Source organism: Lepisosteus platostomus, chromosome 5 (genome assembly GCF_059453375.1).
Source record: "Lepisosteus platostomus isolate fLepPlt1 chromosome 5, fLepPlt1.hap1, whole genome shotgun sequence".
In the NCBI taxonomy this organism is placed as follows: domain Eukaryota; kingdom Metazoa; phylum Chordata; class Actinopteri; order Semionotiformes; family Lepisosteidae; genus Lepisosteus; species Lepisosteus platostomus.
The window spans coordinates 64387204-64401894 of record NC_142615.1 but is presented as its reverse complement, the minus strand read 5'-3'; the positions used below and the strand labels follow the sequence as shown (position 1 = coordinate 64401894).

General features: G+C 50.3%; 4 non-coding genes across 4 annotated transcripts; all 4 read left to right on the top strand.

Annotated features, from left to right (window-relative positions):
* Positions 1–933: 933 nt before the first annotated feature.
* Positions 934–1005, top strand: trnae-uuc (transfer RNA glutamic acid (anticodon UUC)). Its single transcript has one exon. It is a non-coding gene; the product is annotated as a tRNA-Glu (tRNA).
* A 447-nt stretch (positions 1006–1452) lies between these two features.
* Positions 1453–1525, top strand: trnav-cac (transfer RNA valine (anticodon CAC)). The gene has a single exon. It is a non-coding gene; the product is annotated as a tRNA-Val (tRNA).
* A 1239-nt stretch (positions 1526–2764) lies between these two features.
* Positions 2765–2837, top strand: trnaf-gaa (transfer RNA phenylalanine (anticodon GAA)). The gene has a single exon. It is a non-coding gene; the product is annotated as a tRNA-Phe (tRNA).
* A 6849-nt stretch (positions 2838–9686) lies between these two features.
* LOC148671247 (U7 small nuclear RNA) lies at positions 9687–9744 on the top strand. The gene has a single exon (XR_015938999.1). It is a non-coding gene; the product is annotated as a U7 small nuclear RNA (small nuclear RNA).
* Positions 9745–14691: the final 4947 nt, after the last annotated feature.

Below are 14691 nucleotides of genomic sequence, written 5' to 3'. Positions count from 1 at the left end.
CTGCCGGGGCGTCCCTTTTCTCACTGTTTCCGTAGTGCAGCGGTTATCACGTTTGCCTCACACGTGGAAAAATCCCCGGTTTGAAACCGGACGGGAACAGCCTCTTTTTGCACGCTCCTGTACTTCACAGAGGTCTTGAGTGACCGGTCATTTGTTCCCAATGTATTTCCGGTGCCTTCATGCACTCTTGTACCAAACGCATGTTCCTTCTGTACGCGGAGCCGATCATTTGCAATTGGGCTGTGCCGACAGACCAGGACGAGCTCTGTCGGCTCAAAAGCAGCGCAGGACCTGCAAGAACAACAGAAAGATTAGCATCCAGCGGGGGCTTCTTAGTGAGCCCAAGATCTCATCAAGAATCGGCTCCAGCAACAGGGCTGGGCGCATTGTTCCATTCTCCGACAACTCTCGGTGTAAACAAGTCCCTCCTGGTCTCTGCTTGAATTGCACTTTCCTGCATTTGCTTTGGTGTAACTGGCTTCCCCTGCATGGGCGAATGTGAAGAAGATCCTTAGTAAGTCATTGAAGAAAACCGAGAAGAGGTCGAGTGGCCTCTGTCGTTCATCAACGATCCAGTCAGGCAGTACTCCTCTGTAAAGCGCCGTTCGTTCACATCGATTGGCTTTTTTTTGCCTTCATTTGTGCATGTAGTAAAAGCAGACGCCCCTATTCTACCGACTCGAACCGGGGTTGTTGCGGCCACAACGCAAAGTACTGAGCACTATACGATCATGGCGAGATACCGAGACACACGTGGCAGGGCGGAAAAGGCTATGCTCTCTTCGTGTGACATAATTCGGAAAAGTCCTGACGTTGCATTTCAACTGAGCCCCAGTATACATCGACCCTTCGACACTCTGAGTGACACTTCTTGCGTTTTCTCATATTTATGTAGTTTGCTTGCATGATGCCCGGAACAGCGGGGTTGTGCGCTCCCATATGGTCTAGCGGTTAGGATTCCTGGTTTTCACCCAGATGGCCTGGGTTCAACTCCCGGTATGGGAACGTGTCAGTTTTGAATCCTGCATTCCAAAAGATCAGCACCGTGTACGAAGGAGCCGCATTAAAACTACTCGAACGTGCAAAACGTGCGAGAAGAGGGGGCGCTTGTTTCCAGCCGAAACTTCTCGCGTGTGAGACGAGCTGATCATCGCTGCAGGAGGTGGGAGGGTTACTCTGGTAGACAGGGCTGACCTTCGGCAATAAGTTTTATACAAGATGATATTTGCACTTTCTGGAGAGGCGATTTTCTCCACTTCAGTAGCCCGATTTCGTCGATTGCGTGGAGAGGGCTGTAGAATGTGGCGCCGCCTTTCCTGCTCCGTCCATGACAGGCGTGCTGGTCTCTGGAGAGAGAGCACGGTCCATCAGCGCACTCCAATAAAGGCACTGGAAGCAGCTGAATCGCATTGACGAAGCTCAGTGCTGGGCCGCTGGGCACCTCTTACCACCGTTTCCGTAGTGTAGTGGTTATCACGTTCGCCTCACACGCGAGAGGTCCCTGGTTCAAAACCGGGCGGAAACAGACTTCTTTTGTCGCCACGCACAAAAGGGGATTGGGGATTCGCCTAGCAGTGTGATCGAACAGACCCACTCACCTCTTAGTGTAGCGGGATCTGCACAGTGCATGTCACAGCGCATCCTGCTTTCACTTCAATGCGCGTCCTGATGTACCCCGGTCTTCCGCGTGACAGGTGGGGACAGGTGACAGGTCCGCGTGACAGGTCCTATACTAACGAGGAAGACATCGCTCTCTCCAACCCCCGGTATCGTGTCCCGACCCACCGTGCTGGAAGGCGACGCGTGCTGTGATTCCTTTACGGAGCAGAAATGACAACCGAGGAGCCGAGAGATCATTTCAGCATTTCCCGTCTGAACGGAAAACACAAACGACCAACTCGGAATGACTTGCCTTTGACGCTTTTCAAAGTCTTCTTTGTGGACGACGACTGCGCCGCCTAGCAGATACAAATGGGTTGTACAACTTTGAACTAGCAAATGGAAGAGGGCTAAGCCCCCTCTCTTTTAGCCCAGGTTCGATCTGTCTCCCAGAATCACCAGGGCGCACACACACACACCCGTGCCGTTGAAGTGCTCTGCTTCATTTCTAAGGGCAACTCAACATTCACTCCTACCCCGAGTGCAGAAAAGACAGCGTCCGCAGCAACAACAGCTCAGGTCTCTGCACAGGAGCTAAGCTGCCCCCATCTCCCCTGCTCTGCGGCTCCTGCGGAGTGGAGTCCTGCCTGGAGCCGTGTTTGCAGGCGGCAGCTCCCCGCGCTATGTCTGTGCGTCGTGTCAAAGAGCTCCTGGGAGGAAGAGAGAGCCCTCCCACTCGGGGGCTTTTCCATGGTCTGTGTGAGGAGGGGCGGGTGTGTCCAGTAGCTTATCGAGCGGAAGCCTGGGGCGGCGGAGAGCTGTGATCGTGCAGACCTTGAGGTGTCACCTCTTTGTCTGCTTTCCCGCCCCCCCTCCGCCCGAGCTCTGCTCCAAAGTAGCCCGGCAACCCCTCACATCTGCACGTGTCACAACCTAAGGTGTGGTCATGAGACACCCATGGGGTGTCGTTCCTTTCTTGCTAATTGTTTCCTGCCCGTCACAGGCAGGAGTCCATGCGAGGAAGATGCGCTGGACAGAGCTCAGAGGGCGCACCTGGGTGGCTTTCCTTCTGAGTGACGTTCCTGCAACACTCTCCCGCTCCTCTTGGTGCGCTCATGCCGCAACACAGGAAGGCTGGAGCAGGTGGCTGTGGGCTCTGCGCACCGCTGAAATAGCTCAGTTGGGAGAGCGTTAGACTGAAGATCTAAAGGTCCCTGGTTCGATCCCGGGTTTCGGCATTTTGTTTCATCACGCCCTTTGTTCCTCTCTCCAGCGCCCCCTGCCTAAAGTGACGCGTCCCTTTCTCAGCCCGAAACGCAAGCGAGACACCAGCAGTGGTCCCTGCAGGTTTCCGTAGTGTAGCGGCTATCACGTTCGCCTAACACGCGCAAGGTCCCCGGTTCGAGACCGGGTGGAAACAGCCTTGTTTTGCACGCTCCTGTACTTCACAGAGGTCTTGAGCGACCGGTCATTTGTTCCCAATGTGTTTCCGGTGCCTTCATGCACTCTTGTACCAAACGCACGTTCCTTCTGTACGCGGAGCCGATCATTTGCAATTGGGCTGTGCCGACAGACCAGGACGAGCTCTGTCAGCTCAAAAGCAGCGCAGGACCTGCAAGAACAACAGAAAGATTAGCATCCAGCGGGGGCCTCTTAGTGAGCCCAAGATCTCATCAAGAATCGGCTCCAGCAACAGGGCTGGGCGCATTGTTCCATTCTCCGACCACTCTCAGTGTAAACAAGTCCCTCCTGGTCTCTGCTTGAAATGCACTTTCCTTCGTTTGCTTTGGTGTAACTGGCTTCCCCTGCATGGGTGAATGTGAAGAAGATCCTTAGTAAGTCACTGAAGAAAACCGAGAAGAGGTCGGAGTGGCCTCTGTCGTTCATCAACGATCCAGTCAGGCAGTACTCCTCTGTAAAGCGCCGTTCGTTCACATCGATTGGCTTTTTTTTGCCTTCATTCATGCAAGTAGTAAAAGCAGACGCCCCTCTAGGGAGCCTGTCAGTACCCGGAGTTTTCCCCTTCTGTAAGCTCTAAATAGCCTCTCAGCTCTTCTACTGTCAAATCCTCCTCAAGTACTTCCCTATCTTCTTCACTCAAAATGTTTTCTAGCTTTGAGGTAAAAAAATGAATTTCTTCATCCTTTACCTCTGTAGAGCTGTACAGTCTTGTGTAGAAGTGTCACGCCCTATGCAGCCAGAGGGCGGTCCTTCTCTGTCCTGTCCCTTGTTTCTGGTCTGCTGTCTTTCCTGTCCCTCTCTTTCCCTTTGGCTAAATATTTCCGGGTCTTGCACTCTGTCCTCGCTCAGCACTGACGTTTGGATGTCCTGAGACCCGCCTAGCACCAGGGCGCCCCACGTCCGCTCCCTGAGGGCACAGGTTTCTATACGGCATTCCTGAACTCATTTCACTAATGAGCCCGGGCCTTTTTCCCGTCTCGCCGCTACGCATATGGGTCTTTTTCCGCCCTCCTGCTACCCACGGTTAGGCCCCTTGGACGTCCGTGACAAGAAGGCCTCAATGCAGGAGAGGATAGCACTCGGCTCTGTACTCTCTCTTCCCTCCTCATCAACTACACTTTCCATGACAGACTTGGAGCCTACCACTTTCCTGAAAAAGAAGCGAGTACACTTCTCATTTTCTTCCAAGAACTGCACTCAGCTTCTTAACAGCACTCCTCGACTACTTTCTTCCGCTATGCTCCAGACATCCTTTTTTAAAAGGGTGATATCCTCGAGCACATCGAAGCCACTGTGCAGCATCGTGTAGAGACGCTGCAGCTGCCTCTGTTTCCTGGCTAACACTCCTCTCCGTCAGGCAGCCTTCCTTCCCTTAGCCATGAAAAAGACCCTCGTCCTCACCTTCACCTCCTCCCACCATCCTCCTACTGACCCATACAGACACTGCAAGGACAGCCACTGTGATAGTCTCTCCTTGTAGCAGGATACTACCCCGTCATTCTCTAGCAGCTTTGTGTTGAGTTTCCAGAGGCCTGGGCCAAAGAAAGTCCCGCCCTGGAGTTCCACTCTACACCCTAAAGCTTGATGATCTGAGAAGAAGACAGGCTGAAGAGTGACCCCAACAACTTTCACTCTCTCTGAGGCAAAGCAATAGTCAGTTCTGGAGCTGCTATTCCTCCCTGACCATGTATATCCTGCCGTTGTGGGATATATACATCTATATGTGTCTGAGAGTTTAAAGTCTTGAACTAAGTTTTGCAGGGCCAGTGAGCTGGAATCCAATTTTATCGGCCTTTTGGCTAAGATCAAGTTCAAGTGGCATGCCCGCAGTTCCTGTCTTTCCAAAGTTCTAGAAGGCGATCGAAGATCCTGAAGAGTGCTTGAGCTGGTATCGCCCGAGGTTGAGCCTAGGGGGTTAAGGCCAAGCAGCAGCTGAGCTGGGTGGGATCCGGCAGCAACGTTCTCTCTCTCTGCTCTCTCCTCTCCCCTCCCCCTTTCTCTTGCTCCGCCTCCTTGGCCTCTTGGCTGGGAGTAGGTACTCGTGGCCTGCCCGCAGTGCTTGCTTTCTTCCTCGAGACTCGGAAGCGCTATCCGCTTCTTCTCTCTCTCTCTGCCTCCTTGGCCTCTTGGCGGGGAGTAGGTACTCGTGGCCTGCCCGCAGTTCTTAGTTTCTTCCTGGAGACTCGGAAGCATTATCCGCTCCCTCTCTCTCTCTCCTCCTGCGCCTGCACCTAGCTGGGCTTTGCCCACAAGGACAAAGGCCAGGGCTCCCTCGCTGCTCCTTTAGCAGCTAAACCCTCCTCTCCACAGGACCTTGCTCTCTCTCTTTCTCTCCTTTTTTCTTTTTTCTCCTTTCCAGATGGCAGACAAGAAGACACTGATCCGGTTCCACTGGACCAAGAAAACAGAGACGATGCCAACTGCGAAATCCTTTTTCATTACCTTCCTGAGAGGGATCCTGCAGTTGGTGGCCGGAGATCTCTACTGCCTGCAAGACAACAAGGCAGAGAGATACATGGAGACCTACATGGCCACAGACGCCTCATATGAAAAGGCAACGAAAATGATCAGAGAAAAAGGTAAGCACCCCGGTTTCTCTGATTTCAGGCCGGAGCCTATGAGGAAGACAAACCAGAGGACCATCACAGTCCTCACATACAACCCCTATGAACCAATGGAACTGGTAACAGCGTACCTAGGGAGGTATGTAACTGTGGTGGGCAAACCGACGGAGATCAGGGACAGTTGCGGCGTCTGGTACGGCAAACGCCAGTACCGAGTCCTCCTGAAAGAGGACCCAGAGGGCGTCGACGGTTTCCAGCACCCCCCGGCCCACTTCAACATCGGAGCCGACAGGGGGTACCTTTACTACCCCAGGATGCCACAAGGAGAACACGTGTGAGATCGTCAGATGTCACAACTGTAACAAAGAGGGGCACCTCCTTCACCAATGCAAGGTAAGCAAACCTTCATTTGCGCAGGTGGTGGAAGCCGGCGGGCAGAAACCGGTCTCAAGACAAAGGGAGAGAGGTGAGAACAAAGAACCCGCACCTCCCCCGCAGAGAACCGAAACTGCCGAGGCCACACCCCCAGCTGCACCAGTGCCACAAGATGGCTGCCAGGACGACGGACAAAATGGCCGACCGGAGAAAGGGCCCTAATAACTCCCAGCAAGAAGGGAAAGAGAAAGCGGGAGAAGAGATGCAGGGCGGATCCACCTTCGGAAGGACAAAAGAAAAGAGTGGTAAGGGAGAACCGTTTCCTCGTCCTAGAGGAAACGGAACTTTCTTCCCCCGAGGCCCAGTAACAACCGGAGGAGGCAGCCCAGGAAATGGAAACCCTCCCCCCCAAGGCCCAAAGACGTGGAAGGAAGTGACAGCCCAGGAAACAGAACCCCCCTCCCCCGAGTCCCACGGACAACAGGAGGAGGCAGCCCAGGAAGAGGTAACCCCCTCCCCCGAGGCCCAGGGACAACAGGAAGAGGCAGCCCAGGATGTCGGAACCCCCTCCCCCCAGGGCCCAGGAACAACAGGAAGAGGCAGCCCAGGAAGTGGAGCCCCCCTCCCCCAAGGCCCAGGAGCAACTGGAGGTCCCCGAAACTCCTGGAGAAAGGGAAGAAAAAAGCCTTCCCGAAGCGGTGGCGGAGAGTATCCTCGAGGAAGACGAGGATTACTTTGAAGCCGCCCTGGAGCCGGGACTGATGGTAGGGCTGGACCTGTCCAGCATGTTTACCTTTCAGTCCCCAGCGAGACCTGGAGGGAGCCCAGCATATTCCCCCCAGGACCCAGACAAGAGGAGCTACATCTAGGCTAAACAGTGCCCAGATGTAGACTCCCAAGTTTTCCACTGTAAGCACAAAGAGAGGAGGTTCAACTTTCACTTGTTTAATCATGATTGTGAAACTTACCTTTCTAACAACTAACGTGAGAGGGCTAATAGACCCGTTGAAAAGACGGGGAGTCTTTCATGATCTGGCCTCTCAGTTTGTTTCTTACAGGAGGTCCACCTGAAGGATGAAAGCGACAAGCTGACATTCACCAGGGAATGGATGAAGGGAGAATCATGCTGGAGTGTAGGAGGGGTCCACTCTTCCGGAGTGGGAATCCTCCTCGGAAACCCAGAGATGACGCTGGTTTCCTCCTTCCCGGTGGTGCAGGGCCGGATCCTGGTCGCACACATCGACTGGAGGGGGCAGAAGTTGAGAGCAATTAACGTCTATGCTCCAACAGAACCCTCTATCCTGAAGGAAGTGTTTGCTGACCTGGCCAGCTGCTGCACCACCAACAGACAGGTGGTGCTTGGCGGGGACTTCAACGTCGACCGGGAGAAGGGGAGCGACGCTAGCTCGGCAGAGCTGGAGTCGCTACTTAAGCAGTTCTCCCTAGTAGACGGCTTCAGACGGTGTCGCCCTAACGACGCCGGAACAACCTGGAAAAACTCCTGGGGAGTGTGCAGCCGCCTGGACTACATCTTCCTGCACACGACCTGCTCCCTGGAGTCGGCGACGGTGTCCCCGGCGTGGTATTCCGACCACGAGCGCTTGACGGTGGTGGCTAACACCAGCCTGCCGGCATTCGGTCGTGGGTACTGGAAGCTGAACCGGGAGATACTGGAGGAAGACGACTTCAGGGCACTGTTCCGGAAAGACTACGCGAGCTGGGGCGATCTGAGAGACGGCTACAGCTCCGTGGTGGAATGGTGGGAGTCAGTGAAAGACAGGACCCGAACCCTGGCGCAGACGTACTGCAGACGGAAGGCGGCCAGGGAGAGGAAGGAAGCTGCACGACTCCAGAGACAACTAGAGGAGGAGTACAGCTCGGCTAACGGGGGAGGAGCCTTCAATTCAGCCCGGGAACGGGACCTGAAGGAGAGGCTCCGCAAACTCAATCAGGTCCGAGGAGCCCAGAAAAAGAGGGTGATCCACGGCCTGAGACGGGGAGATGGAGAGGAAGTGCTGGACGAGAGCGACAAGGTAGAAGCGGCCACCGCTTTCTACACGGAGCTCTTTTCAGAAAAGCAGACGGAGGTGGAAGCAGGCGATGCTTTTCTGGAGGAGCTGAAGGCACGAGTACCTGAGGAGGTGAGGGAGGACTTGGAGGGTCCGATCGCGGCCGAGGAGCTGAAGGCGGCGCTCTTGTCCATGGAGAATGGCAAGGTGCCAGGGCCGGACGGAATCCCCAAGGAATTCTACACCTGCTTCTGGGACACCCTGGCGGCAGATCTGGTGGAAGTGGCGCAGGAGATTTTCCGCCGGGTGAAACTCGGAGACACCATGAGGGAGGGCATCATCTCCCTGCTCTTCAAGAGCCCTTAGCAGAGACGGTGTGACGGGACCCTGGAGATACCGGGAGGCGTGGGGGAAACCCAGAAGATCTCCCAGTACGCCGACGACACGACGCTGTTCCTGAGGTCGGACAGGGGGTTGAGGAGGGCCCTGCAGGTCATGGAGCAATACTCCAGAGCCTCGGGGTCGAAACTCAACCGCCGAAAGAGCAAACTGAAGTTCTTCGGGCCCTGGAAGTACAGGACGACGGCGCCGGAGGGTCTCGTGCTCTGCACGGAGCCCCTCAAAATACTGGGGGTTTCCTTCCAGAGCCAGGACAACGAGACCAACAACTAGACCAAGAGGATCGCCAAGGTGAACGCGAAGCTGGGTCTGTGGAAAACGCGGTCGCTGTCCTACACAGGGAAAGTGATGGTGTTGAAAGCAGACATCCTGCCGGCTTTGGTTTACCTGGCGGTGGTGTACACGCTGCCGGCCAGACTCAGACGAGCGCTGCAAGGGATGATCTTCGGCTTCGTCTGGGGCGGCAAGTATGAGTACATCACGGATGTGTCAGCCGGTCGAGGAAGGGGGTCGAGATGTCCCACATTTCCCTATGAAACTCGACCGCATCTTCTACTGCAACCTCTGTCGGGCGCTGCGGGAGCCCATCGGACCTCAGGAGGAGGACGAAGCGCCTAGTCGCCAAATGGGGTTTCCCCACGGCGAGGGAGCGCTGGAAAGGACTTTGGGCCCTATACAGGGATTAAAGGACAATAGCAAGTGCTAGGTTTGGAGGGACTCTGTTAATTGCGCAAATTCGCCCCCACTTGCAAAGATTGATAACGGACAATCAATCTCCGTTCCGCCGTTGTTTTTTATTACATGGAGTGTTAATATGTGTGAGATGTTCCTTTTGAGATGTTTTTTTTGCGGAATAAAGTATATTTTGTAGAACAAAAAAAATCTTATGACAAGGTTTACAAGTTATCTGTTGAACTACATTCTCATAGGTGTGGTCACATTCCAGGTCATTTGTTTACGTTTTTGTTTCTGGAGCAACTGTTAGATGAAATGTGCTAATATGTAACCTAACTCCAGTGTGAATAACTAGAAGAGGGGAGCAGCTCCATTCCAGACCAAGGGAGCTTTGAGATTGGCTGGGCCAGATCTCTCATTTGCATATCTGATTTGGAAATACAACACTAAACCCCCTTCTTGCATGGATTTAACTTGCACTCAAGAGTCCCCTACTGTGTATTGCTACTTATTTTTTATGATAAGTGGTGATTACCAGTTGATCACCCTGAATGGCCTGTACTCAAGGTTTGGTAGGGTATGTGTTTTCATTTCTTTGACCAAATGGAATTTTTGCTCTTTTAGTATTTGTTTAGAAGGCTTTCTGAAGTCAGGAAGCCCATTTATTTGGTGAAAAAAGATTCTGTATTAATATTAATATTTCTCATACAACATAAATAGGGTCTTCTATGAATAAAAAGATCTTGCACTTGGACATCTTAATAAAGCTGTGTGCTTCCATACAATCGAGCAGTTTTGATTCCTAATATTTGACCTTAGGTGTGGGAATGGGTCTTTTTTGCCATTTGATTTCCAATTGATCAGCACAGTATAGAAAATAGACCCATAAAGCAACCTCAGCAGTGACAAATGTGCAAAAAGTGATCACTTGTTTTCGCCCGCTTTCAAACTGAAACCCTTTGGTGTGTTAAGAGAATGTGATAACCACTGCACTGCGCAAGGTGGGAATGGGTGACTTGCAGAGAGTGTTGAACTTCGAGAAACGACTTCTCTCAGGAATATATTTCCACATTCTGAAGAGGAGATTTTCTCCATTTCTGTAGTCTGACTTCCTCTTTTGCTAGAGAGCTGTAGAATGTGGAGTCACCTGGGAGCAGTGTGTAGATAACAGGTTTGTTACTGCCGGATGATCACAGTAAATTAATACAGCAGAATAAACACACTGTGAGTATTTGAAGGGAATTAACAATCTTTTACGTCTCGCCATGTTCAATGCTGCTGTCATTTCTGTAATATTGTGATTATCACGTTCATCACACATGTGCAAGATCCCCTGTTTGAAATTGGGCAGAAACAGGTGTCTTTTTATCTTCTCACATTTTGCACTCCCGCCAGTGTTTTATGGATCTTGTTTTGTTTTATTGCAAGAATTCGAATTTCCTGTGTCATTCATGATCACATCAAACAGCCAGCAGATCATGTCACCTTTCACATAGTCATTCTTCTGCTTCCTAAATTTCCTAGAGACAGGTCTTTTCAGCAGAACTGACAAACGTGGCAAAGCAACCTGATAAGACCAGGTCCTAGAAGTCACTACTCAGTCAGTTACTACTGCCAAAATGCAAGCCCTTCCTCCAGCCTGAAGACGTTGATCCTACATTACTCATGAAGAAGATGTATCTACCAAACCTCAGAGAGCTGAGCTGGATCACTACCCTTCTGAATGACATTGCAGTAACACTCTACCACTCCTCTTCGTGCACTCATGCTGGAACTTTGGGAGGCTACTGCAGACAGCAGAGGTTGGATCATACACAGAGGTTGAAATAGCTCAGCTGAGAAAGCCTTAGACTGATGCTCTAAAGGTCCCTGGTTCAATCTGGGGTTTTGGCATTTTGTTTCGTTGCGCCATTTGTTCCTCTCTGCAATGCCCTGTGTCCAAAGTCACACTTCCCTTTCTCAGCCTGAATCCCAAACTAGAGTCTTTGTGTCCTTGAGTCCCTCTTTTACCGACACTGATGAAGTACAGAAATAACTTAACATGTTTTGCACTCCTTATGGTGTTTTATGGTGGGACCTGTATTTCTCTATGAATTTCCTTAGTGACAGCCCATTTGTTTTCAATATATTTCTGGTGACGTTATTACAGCCGTCTCCCCTGGTGGCTTGTTTTCATATCCCACTTCTGACAATGACTTTTCTTATGTCACTTTGATGGGAGTACAATTGGAAAAAAAACTAAAATGTGTGTAGTTGTTTCCATATCAAACCTGTCTTCCATTTTATACAGTATTCCACAGGAGTGAATCAATTCCTTGTTTAATTTTGCAAATGACCCTACTGTCAAAAAAACAAAATTCCCATGTAGCCAAGGAGTTGCTGAAAAGCAACTTCACTTTGATGTTTTGTGTTGTTATAACTAATTCATCTCCTTTAAAAAAAATAGATTTCTGTAGAAGAAAGGTGTCTCACACTACAGTTTAAATTGTAAACAGGTCATAGAAAAAGCTCCTTAGCTCCCTGTCGGGAATCAAACCCCACTCTCCTGTATGACAGGCAGGGATTCTCACCATGGTTAAATTGCAACCGTAATAATATTGACAACGTTAATAAATGCATATATAATTGAAATTGAAAACACATCTAACACAGCATCTTTTCTGGTTATATACCACAATGCATTGCTGATATTTGTTGTTTGCCATTTAGGTTAAATACTGTCAGGTTTTTCTCAGCAATCGTCTTTTGATGCGTAAGTATAAATAATGATAATACTATTTGAATACATACAGGTCTTAATATTATTTTGATTAAAATAGGAACAAGTTATAGGTTTATTCCATGCTGAAAAAAAGAAGAAAGAGAACACAATGTTTCGGCCGTGGAGCCTTCTTCAGGTGTGAGAGAGACAGGGCAGTAGGCAAAGGTAAAGTAGCGGGAGAACAAAGGTTGGGAGGGAGGAGGAGTGAGAGGCGGGAGCAGGGGACAGAAAGAGAGGCCAATCAAGAGGTGTGAAGTCAGAATGGGTGCAGAGAGGTGTGAAATGAAACTTCCAATGAATGGAGAAAATTTAAAAGAACAGTAGTCTGTCGTTAAGGGAAGGGAGAATGTGTGATCCTAGCTGCAGAATAATTTTAGTTTCGGTGGTCTTTCTGATGTATGAGTTCGGAAAACCGTCTTTGAGAACACAGACGGAGAGATTAGAGTGGTCGTGGCCGTCAGAGGTGAAATGAGAAACAATGGGCTTGGAGAGATCTTTAATCTTCACAGCCCTGACGTGTTCTCTGAAGCGGTCTCCGAGTCTCCTTCCTGTTTCTCCAATGTAGATGGCTGGGCATTTACTGCAAGAGATACAGTAAATAAGGTTGCTGGAGGTACAAGATGCTGTCTGGGTGATCCGGAATTGTCCTGAGGGGCCTTGAATGAGTGTGGTGGTGGCTGTGTACTTGCAAGTGATACAGCGAGCTCTGTTGCAACGGAAAGTGCCTGGTGTGGATGGTTGTTGAGGGCGGTCAAGGGAGCTGTGAACAAGGAGGTTACGCAGATTAGGTGGTCGGCGGATATGAGATGATAGGGCGATCAGAAAAGAGGGCCCCAATGGAGGGATCATTCTGTAGGATGGAAAAGTTGTGGTTAATGGTCCTGGGGATAGGAAGTGTGTTAGGGTGGTAAGGAAGCACGAAAGGAATGCGGTTGTTACGGCGAGAGTTCCTGATCAGGTTGATGGTCCGGGGGGTGTTTTTGGCTCGGGCAAGGGCCCTGTCAATCACACTGCTGGGGTATTCTCTGTTGATGAAAAATGAGTACATTTCGAGGGCTTCGAGTGGACAGTTGGTAGACAAGTGGATGTCTATGGGGGTAGTTGATAGACAAGTGGATGTCTAGAAACGGAAGAGTGGTGGAAGATATGTTAACCGTATATTTGAGGGACGGGTGGAAGTTGGTGAAATGGTGGAGGAAGAACTCAAGCTGATCATTGGAGCATGTGGCGGCACCAACGCAGTCATCAATATATCGTTTATAGAAGTCAGGGACATAGCCAGTGTAGGAAGCGAAGAAGCGTTCTTCTACCCAGCCGACAAAAATGTTGGCATAGCTGGGTCCCATTCTGGTGCCCATGGCAACTCCACTGACCTTTTGGTAATAAAGATTATTGAAAGAGAATGCGTTCAGTGTGAGGACCAATTCTGCAAGGCGTACCAGGGTGTGGGTGGGTGGATCAAGCACTGTGCGTTTGTCCAGCATGTGCTTGAGGGCTGTAAGGCCATCATTATGGGGAATGACGGTGTACAGAGATGTGATGTCCATGGTAAAAATGTGGCATTCGGTACCCTGAAATTGGAAATCATTGAAAAGTTGGAGCGCGTGGTTGGTGTCTTTGATGTATGAGGGAAGATCTTCAACCAGCGGTCTCATGAGGCTGTCGAGAAAGGCTGAGATGTAAGTAGTTGGACAGTTACATGCTGATACGATGGGCCGTCCAGGGGTGTCCGGTTTGTGGATTTTGGGGAGGAGGTAAAATTGAGATACCTGTGGATGTTCCATGATGAGCCGGTTCGCCTCCTGGGAGAGCTCGTTACCGCTGATAAGAAGGGAAATGGTGGATACCACTTCCTTTTGGTAGTCAGTGGTAGGGTCCTGTTGGAGAGGGAGGTAGGCAGAAGTGTCAGTTAGTGTCAGTTAGTTGTTTAGGCTTCAAAGACATACAGATCCTTATGCCACACCACAACAGCACCTCCTTTGTCTGCTGGTTTGATGACGATATCATCCCTGTTGCGGAGAGACTGGAGCGCCTGATTTTCTCCTTGGGTGAGGTTAGACCTATGTTTACTGGGTATAGAGAGTGCCTTGGGAGCTTGATTAGTGCATTGGTTGATGAAATAATCAACTGGTGGAAAACGGCCAGAGGAGGGAGTCCAACAGCTCTGTTTGGGATTAATGTTGTTAATGACATCAATAACCGGGTTGTTATCAGCTGCCTGTGAAGAGGAATTGTCAGCAAAATGTGCTCTGAGACGGATCCTGCGGTAAAAGCGGTTAAGGTCGACATTGGTCTGGGGGATGTCCAGCTTCCTTGGAACTGGTACAAAACTGAGCCCTTTGCTGAGGAGGGATCGCTCATCCTAATGTAATCGCTCATATAATCGCTCATCCTAACATGTAAATCTTTATACATGTTATTATACACAAAGTAAACTGCATGACTAGAACCAATTCTGTTCTAATCAACCATAAGTAAGAGTAATTATAGTCAACATTTAGTTGACTAGACTAAATCAAAAGTGGGTTACTACAAAGTAACTAATAGACATTTTAGGAACAAGTACAGGTTTGTTCCATGCTGAAAAGAGAAGAAAACGCAAAGTGTCAGCTGAGGAACCTTTAACAGATGTCACATGCTGACGCAGTTACCTACTTCAACTAATAGACATTTCAGTTGACTTGACTAAGACTATGATTAAATCAAAAACTAAAGTGGTGACTAAAGCGGTGTATTTTTAAGTCACCTGACTAGATAAAACCCTTTCCACACTGACTGCAGCTGGAAGGTCCCTCTCTGGTGTGATTAGGTGCAGTGGCTCTGTAGCTAAGGATGTATATCTGTGGGT